Genomic DNA, 8,577 nt, shown 5'->3' on the forward strand with positions numbered 1-8,577 from the left:
TATGTGTCTGGTGGCTATGACAATACGTTTGAACTCTCCGACGTGGTGGAGGCTTTTGATCCAGAGACCCGGGCGTGGAGTGTGGTGGGCCGCCTCCCGGAGCCCACCTTCTGGCACGGCAGCGTCAGCATCTTCCGCCAGTTCATGCCTCAGACCACGTCCAATGGGCATGGCTTTGACCTTGACAATGCCAATGACTCGAACTTGAACCGGCCCCGGCAGCGCCTCCAGAACCAGAACCTGAATGAGCTGCATTAGCGCCGGCTTCCCTGGGCCTCCCTTGGGGATGCAGCTCGGCTCAGCTCAGCACGTGGATCCGTTGGCATTTGGCGGGGAGGGCAGGGAGGACCCCAGTGACCGGCAGGTGTGGGTCGTCCGCACGCACGATGAGGCGTCAGGTCAGGAAACTGAGAGCGCTTGGACTGCGGAGCCCTTGAAACCACTGGTCAGGGTGTCGGCTTAGCTTTCAGCACAGATGGAGAGGCTAGCGCAGAGAGGCTTCCAAAGCATCCCTCCTTTTCGCTTGTGAGAGAGTCCCCCTGACACCCACCCCTGGCTCCTCACTGCCCACTTCCGCCTCCTGATGAGCCCCCTGTTCCTGTCTTCATTCTAGGGCTGCTAGTGGATGGTAGGACTGAGCCCTTGGTGCCAGGTTGTGGGAATGTGTGGGCATGGTATGCACAGAGAGGCCAGCTAGAAGGCCCTGGGGTCCTGCTCAGAAAAGAGCTCCCCTTCCAGGTGGACTTGTGTGGACCCCCTCTGCTCCCTACCCCCCACTTCAGTGGTATTTGGGTATGTAAGCACCTACCCTACAGTTGACCGTTAACATTGACTCACCCAAACGCCTGTTTGCTGGGTGCTTGGAACTAGCAGGCTCCCAACCCAGATGACCCCATGGTGTGTGCTTTCTTCATTCCCTCCCCTGCCTGACCTTTGGGACCAGCGGGGCAGCAAAGCAGGCGAGTTTTCAGGAGCTGGTGCTGGTGTAGACCCATTACCCTCCCTCTCCCCTCCCCACGCCTTGGATGGGCCAATGGCTCTGCTGTATTACTCTCTGGCTGGCTCCGCTCCCTGGGAGTCCCGGCCGAAGCCTGTGGCCAACTCCCACGCACCCTGCCGAGGACACCATTGGTGAAACGGACGTCAGCCCGTAGATTACAAGTGTCTTTTAAAGATGCGGCACACCCGCCATTCCCATCTTCTGTGCGTCCAGCTTGACAGGGTAGAACGGAAGGAGATGTCTCAGGTGAGCGTGCTGGGCGGGGATGTTGACTCTGCTCGCTCCTCCGGTCCAGATCCTGCCCTCGGCTGGCCCAGGCCACCTTCCGGCCTTTGACAGACCTCGGCTGTGAGCCGAGTTGTGGCCCAGAGGCAGAGACAGCCTAGCTTGCCTTGTGTTGAAAGGTGTAATAAAGTGCCATCGTCGGTCTAAAGGGAGGGAGGAGTTATTGAGGTGTTGGTCACAGAAACAGCACCCTAACCTGCCCGGAGAGCCATGCCAGAGCTGAAGCCACTTGTGCTTTCTTCTGCCCCGATGATGCTCTTTGGGCAGCCCAAAGGAGTCCTGGGTGCTTCCCGCCCCGAGATTGCTGCCTGGTGACTCAGAGTGAACCCCTTCACTTCCTTGGTGCCTCTTTTGTAAAACGGGGGTTGGGTTCAGTGGCCTCCGGGGCCCCTTCCCACACTGAATCTGGGCTCCCCATTGGCTCGACTCCCAAAAAGGTCACGTCTGTAAAAGCAGCTATCTGTATTGACACCCATTTTACCATTGGATTTTTTTTTTTCTTTTAAGAGAAATGTTCCCATAGAGAACAGTGGTGTTGGCTCTCATGTAATTTAAAAAGGTGGGTGTGGGGACAGAGAGGCCTTGTGGATAAAGGACTGGCCTCAGAACCACAGCCCTAGGTGTGAATCCCACCTCAGACACTTTCTGGCATGTGACTGGGAGGGGGCGGTTTGTGTGGGTAGAAAAGGGTTTCCTCCCTAGGAGCTCTGATGAAATCCAGTCTGGATTTTTTTTTTTTGAAGTCACATTTAAAAATCCTAACTTATTTTTTGTTTTATTTTTTGTTTTTTGTTTTTTTTTGTGAAGCAATTGGGGTTAAGTGACTTGCCCAGAGTCACACAGCTAGTGAGTGTTAAGTGTCTGAGGATGGATTGGAACTCGGTCCCCCTGACTCCAGGGCTGGTACTCTATCCACTGCGCCACCTAGCTGCCCCCAAAATCCTAACATTTTAAGTGATGTTTTTGCCTCTATCAGAACACCATCTCCCCCATGCTACACCCTGCAGGGAATGTTAGTAAAACAGACAATCGGCCCTTGAGATTAAAAGCATTTCTTAAAAAAATTAAGCTATATCCCACCCCAAGGTCCTGCTGAGCCCCCTATTAAGGGACTCAAACAGTTAAGCACTCACATTTCTTGTTTGACAGAGTAGGTGGTAGGTAACTGGCTGGCACCCTTCTGGGCACGTTGAACAGGATAGGTAGGCCCTGATTAAAAACTCTTCCCAGTGGAGAATGGGGCCTTGAGAGGGTAAAGTGACTTGTGGAGGGAAGAGCTGCCAGCCACAGAGTGTTCAGAGAAAGGGAGTTGTCGGCTTGTGGGTTAGGGGGAATGGAGTACTGGGCTTAGAATCCAGCCCAATTGGCCCCAGGTTCCAATCCTGCCCAAGCTGAGAAAGTCACTTAAACCTTGTATGCCTCCACTTTCCTTATCTGTAAAATGAGGGGGCTCTCTAAACCTGTGATCTGAAGGTGAGAATTAGAAAGTGCTTCTCCCCGAGAAGCGGCGACATGTTGGAGAGGCTCCCTTGCCTGTATTTCCGCTCCCCTGCCTTTGGGCTTGAAGGCCAAGATCGGGACATGTTGGTATTTTCTGGTCTGAGAAGCATCTATTTGGGGTCTATGCCAAGACAGCTCAGCCACAGGACGTATCACAGATACAGACAACCCTGGGCGAGATGGTACCAGATAAAGTGAAAGTCCAAGGGAGCTGGCATAAAAGGCTGTGCTCTCCATCCGGCTTGGCATTCTTAAATCCACTCCCCCCCTCAGGTTAGCCATTTGACCTCTTGGCCTCGTTTTGAGGATCTGGACAGGTGCTTGGCAAACCTTCAAACGCTACACCAGTTACCTGTAACTATTATCCCCCTGGGGAGCTCTTGGGGAGAGCTCACCAGGTCCATTTTCAGAGATTTATGTGGAGGAGGCATACCTCCACTCTCCTGTTCACAGCCTCACCCCAGCTGGGGGGCAGCTGGCCGGCGGGTTCCCTCATCTCCCATCGGGTGAAGTCAGGCAGGTGTGGACTCCAGGTGGAGATGCTGTTCCCACCTTCTGGTTTCACACCTGACCACCAATCGCTCTGGGGCCCACCTCTGCTTTGCCTCTGTCTCTTTCCCTTTATCCCAAACCCCGGCTATAAAGTCACCAACTTGAACCCTTAACCTTCTACCACCTCTTTCCCTTCCTGGATTAGCACTGATGTTAAGCTGGTGGTCTGTGCCTGTGCGTGTGTATGTTTTTGAATGTACGTCTGTATGTGTGTGTTGGTACTAAACAGAATTTGCCTTATAGGGTGGTAGAGAATTCTGTGACAAGTATTGAATGTTGAACTTTTAGAGAAAGTACTCTATATTTATATGGATCTCCTAGATTTGCTTACTCCAGGGCTCACTCCTGTGTAAGATGCCAGAACCAAAGTGTGAAGTAGGTTTGTGTATTTATTTTGTTTACTGGATCAGACTTCCATGTCCCACATCATGGTTAAGGTATCCATATCCCATAATTTTTTTGAAATAAAGATATTTCCTATATGTTCAGGCTCTTGGTGTTTCTGTTTTTAGTTCTCTCAGGAGAGTGTGTGCTGGAAAATACAGTTGGGTTAATAGATGGGGCACAGCCTTTCAGAAGGCATGGTGGGGACATCAGTGTGGAGGTCCCCAAGACAGGGTTGCTGCAAGTTTGGGGGAGTGCGGGAGTGAGATGGAAGAAGGCTGGAAAGTTAGGAAGGGGCCAGGTGTTAGAGGGTTTTTGATGCCACAGAACTTTATAGTTCACCCTAGAGGAATTAGGAAGCCCTTGGAGCGTGAACCTGAGAAGGGACAAGTCGTGGCTGTGCTTTAGAAAAATCACCTTGGCAGCTGAGTGGAGGATGGATTGGAGTAGACAGGGACGAGGCAGGGAAGCCAGTTGGAAGGCTTCTTAAACTCCAGTCCTTGGTAATTAGTGGTAGTCTTCACACAGTTAAACTTTCAGAATCTTAAGAGTTTTGAATCTAGGTAATAAGTATCTGAGGCCACATTTGAACTCAGGTCCTCCTGACTCCAGGACCAGTTCTCTATTGTGCCACCTAACTGCCCTTAGATGACAGTTTTTCCAATAAATACTTGAAGACAACTATCAAGGCCTTCCAGTTTCCTTGCCCCTCCCCATCCTGGTTGTCTTCCTCTGGACATCCATCAGTATATATCAGTGTCTTCCTAAAATGTGATTCTGAGAATTGGTACAACAAGCCTACCATGCTTCCTTCCACAATTTTTTCATCATGCTATTTAAACAAGATAGGCCACATGGCCTTTAACCAAAGCGAATGACCTTAATGAAGTCTGACAATGATTTGATCAAATCTTGGGTAAATCCCTACTTTGCAAGTACAGGACTGTAGTAATATTGTACTAGAAATGCAAGCTATAACAAGATGAGAAGAAGAAATTGAAGAAATTAGAATTGGCAATGAGGAAACAGAACTATTGCTCTTTGCAGATGATAAAATGATAGACTTAGAGAATCCTGGAGAGTCTACTAAAAAACTAGTTGAAATAACTTCAGCAAAGTTGTAGGATATAAAATAAACCTGCATAAATCATTTTCATATATTGCCAACAAAACCCAGCAGCAAGAGATAGAGAAATTCCATTTAAAATAACTGTAGACCGTGTAAAATATTTGTGAGTCTGCCTGCCAAGATAAACCTAGAAACTATATGAACATGACTACAAAACACTTTTCATACAAAGTCAGATAGAATTGGAGAAATATTAATTGCTTATGGGTAGGCTGAGCCAATAAAATATAAATGACAATTCTACCTAAATTCATTTATTCAGTGTCATACCAAACTACCAAAAATTATTTCATAGACCTAGAAAAATAATAAAATTCATTTGGAAGAACAAAAAGCCAAGAACATCAGGGGAGTCGATGGGAAAAAAAATGTGAAGGAAGGTGACTTAGCAGTACCAAATCTCAAATTATTACAAAGTGGCAATCATCAAAACAGTCTAGAACTGATTAAGAAATAGAGTGGTGGATCAGTGGAATAGATTAAGTACACAACATGTAGCAAATTGCCACAGTAATCTAGGGTTGAATAAATCCAAAGATCCAAGTTTTGGGGACAAGAACTGACTATTGGACAAAAATAGGAAATTGAGGGGATGTCCATCAGTTGGGGAATGGCTGAACAAGTTGTGGTATTTGATCGTGATGGAATATTACTGTATTATAAGAAATGATAAGCAGGGTGTTTTCAGAAAAACCTGGAAAGACTTACATGAATTGATGCCGAGTGAAGTGAGCAGAACCAGGAGGACTTTGTACACAGTAACAGCCACACTGTGCGCTGACTGACTTTGATAGACTTAACCCTTCTCAGCAATGCCAGGATCTAAGACATCTCCAAAAGTCTCATGATGGAAAATGCTATCCACCTCCAGAAAAAGAACTGAGAGTCTGAATGCAGATCAAAGTATACTTTTTCTAAATTGTCTTTATTTTTCTTCTCTTTTTTTTGTCTGTGTTTTCTTTTGCAACATGCCTAACGTGGGAATATGTTTTGTACAACTACACAAATATAATCTAATTCCAATTGCTTCCCTTCTCAAGGGAATAATATTTATTATATAAAACAGCGGTATAATAATTTATGTAATTAATTTAGGGAAGAGGAGGAAAGAAGAGAATTTGGAACTCAAAAATTTTTTTTTTGTTTTTTGGTTGGGCAATGGGGGGTTAAGTGACTTGCCCAGGGACACACAGTTAGCAAGTAGTATGTGTCTGAGGCTGGATATGAACTCACATCCTCCTGAATCCAGGGCCAGTGCTCATCCACTGCGCCACGTAGCTACCCCCTCAAAATTTTGTAAAATGAATGTTATGATTACACATCTATAACCTATATTGCTTGCTTCACACTTTGTGTGAAAAGTGTTTTATAGTTGTGTTCATATAGTTCCTAGGTTTATCTTGGGAGGTAGACTCAGATATTTTATATTGTCTATAGTTATTTTAAATGGAATTTCTCTTTCTATCTCTTGCTGCTGGGTTGTTTGTTTTGCTTTTTGGTGAGGCAGTCTGGGTTAAATGACTTGCACAGGGTCACACAGCTAGTAAATGTCAAGTGTCTAAGGCTGCATTTGAACTCAGATCCTCCTGACTCCAAGGCTGGAGCTCTATCCACTGCGCCACCTAGCTGCCCCATTGCTGCTGGGTTTTGTTGATAGTATATAGAAATGTTGATGATTTATGTGGGTTTCTTTTATATCCTACAACTTTGCTGTAGTTAATTATTTCACCTAGTTTTTTAGTTCACTCTCTAGGATTCTCTAAGTACATCATTATATCATCTGCAAAAACCAATGATCGAATTGCTTGCCTTCTCAATGGGAGTGGGGGTGGGCAGGGAGGAAGGAAGAGAATTTGGAGCTCAAAGTTTTAAAAATGAGTATCAAAAATTGTTTTTACGTGTAACCATGGGAAAATAAAATACTGAATAAAAGCTAAAAGAAAAAATGTTAAAAATTGTTTTTACATATAATTGGAAAAAATATATAAAACTTAAAAGAAAAAGAAACTACAGTAAATTATTTCCTCCACCCCAGAACTCTACAAAAAGTCAACCAGGTAGAGATCAGTCAGTCAATAAGTATTTATATTAAACACCTATTATGTGCCAGGCACAGTGCTAAGTGCAGGGTGTACAAAGGCAAATAATCTTGAGAAGCTCATAGTTTAACGGAGAAGACAACAAGCAATTATGTACAAAAAAAGCTATAGACAGTATAAGTAGGAAACAATCAACAAAAGGAAGTCACTAGTGTTAAGAGGGATTGGGAAGGTATTCCTCTAGAAGGTAAGGTTTTAGTTTGGACTTGAAGAAAACCAGAGAAGCCAGAAGGCAGAGATGAGAGAGGGCATTTCAGACATAGGGGACAGATAGAGGAAATGCCCAGAACTGAGAGATGGAGTGTCTTGTTGGTTAGGATAGCAAGGAAGGCAAAGTCAGGATCCCAGCGGACCAAGGATAAGATTCAGTGGGACCAATGACCATGGCCAAAGCACAGAAAGAGTCAGAGCCCAGCCCTGGCACAAGTCCCTACTTCAGGAACTAAAACTAGAGAGATGAATAAATTAAAACACCATGTAGTATTAGAAATTATTATAGATCTAGAGATCACCAAAAAGGAATAATTCTGTAACAACTTTAAATAGTAACTTAAGAGGAAAAAAATGATTTTCTACAAAGGCAACATGAATAAAGGCCTAGAAAAAATAAAACAAGATACAAAAAAAAAAGAAAAAAAATTAAAACTCTGAAGGAAATAATTGGAAGGATAACAAGCTTAGAAAAGAAATTATTGGATTATCTGAAAGCCATGATTGAAGAAAGAGCCTAGATATTATATTTCAAGAAATTGTCAAGGAAAACTGCCCTGATATCCTTGAACCAGAGGATAAAATAGAAATTGAAAGAATCCACCAATAACCACATGAAAGATATCCCAAAATGAACACTCTCATATATTATAGCCTAATTCCAGAGCTCCAAGGTCAATGAGAAAATACTTCAAGGAGCCAGAAAGAAACCCTTCAAATGTCTTGGAGCTGCAGTCAACATCACACAAGATTTAGCAGTTACCACATTAAAGGAGCGGAGGGCTTGGAATATGATCTTCTGGAAATCAAAAGAGCTGAGATTACAACGAAGAATAATCTACCCAGTAATACTGAAATAGAGGACTTTCAAGCATTCCTGATGAAAAGACCAGAGCTGTGGGGAATATTATCTCACAAAAAAGATTTACACAAGGAAGAGCTTTAACAGTGAAGGGGAAAATGGGGAGGGTGGCAATGCTTGAACCTCACTCACATCTACATTGTTTCAAAGAGGAAAATACACACACAAAATAGATAAGTAGATAGATCCTTAATTGGAAATGAAAATCTATCTTACCTAACAAGGAAATAAGAGAGGAAGGGGACAAAAGAAAAGGGTGGGAGTGATTAAAAAGGAGGGTAGATAAAAGAAGGCAGTGGTCAGAAACAAAACAGACTTGAGAGGAGGGACAGGATAAAAAGAGAGAAGGATAAATAGAAGAAAACAGGGTGGATGAAAATGCAGTTAGTAGCCATAACTATGAATATGAATGAGATGCACTCATCCGTAAGATGGAAGCAAATAGCATAATGGATTAGAGACCCAGAACCAAAACAATATGTTTATGAAAAATACACTTGAAACAAGGAGACATACACAGTGTTAAAATAAGGGGCTGTAGCAAAATCTAGTATGT

The sequence above is a fragment of the Vombatus ursinus genome, unplaced genomic scaffold, assembly GCF_900497805.2.
Source record: "Vombatus ursinus unplaced genomic scaffold, bare-nosed wombat genome assembly UNPS02014932.1, whole genome shotgun sequence".
NCBI lineage: Eukaryota > Metazoa > Chordata > Mammalia > Diprotodontia > Vombatidae > Vombatus > Vombatus ursinus.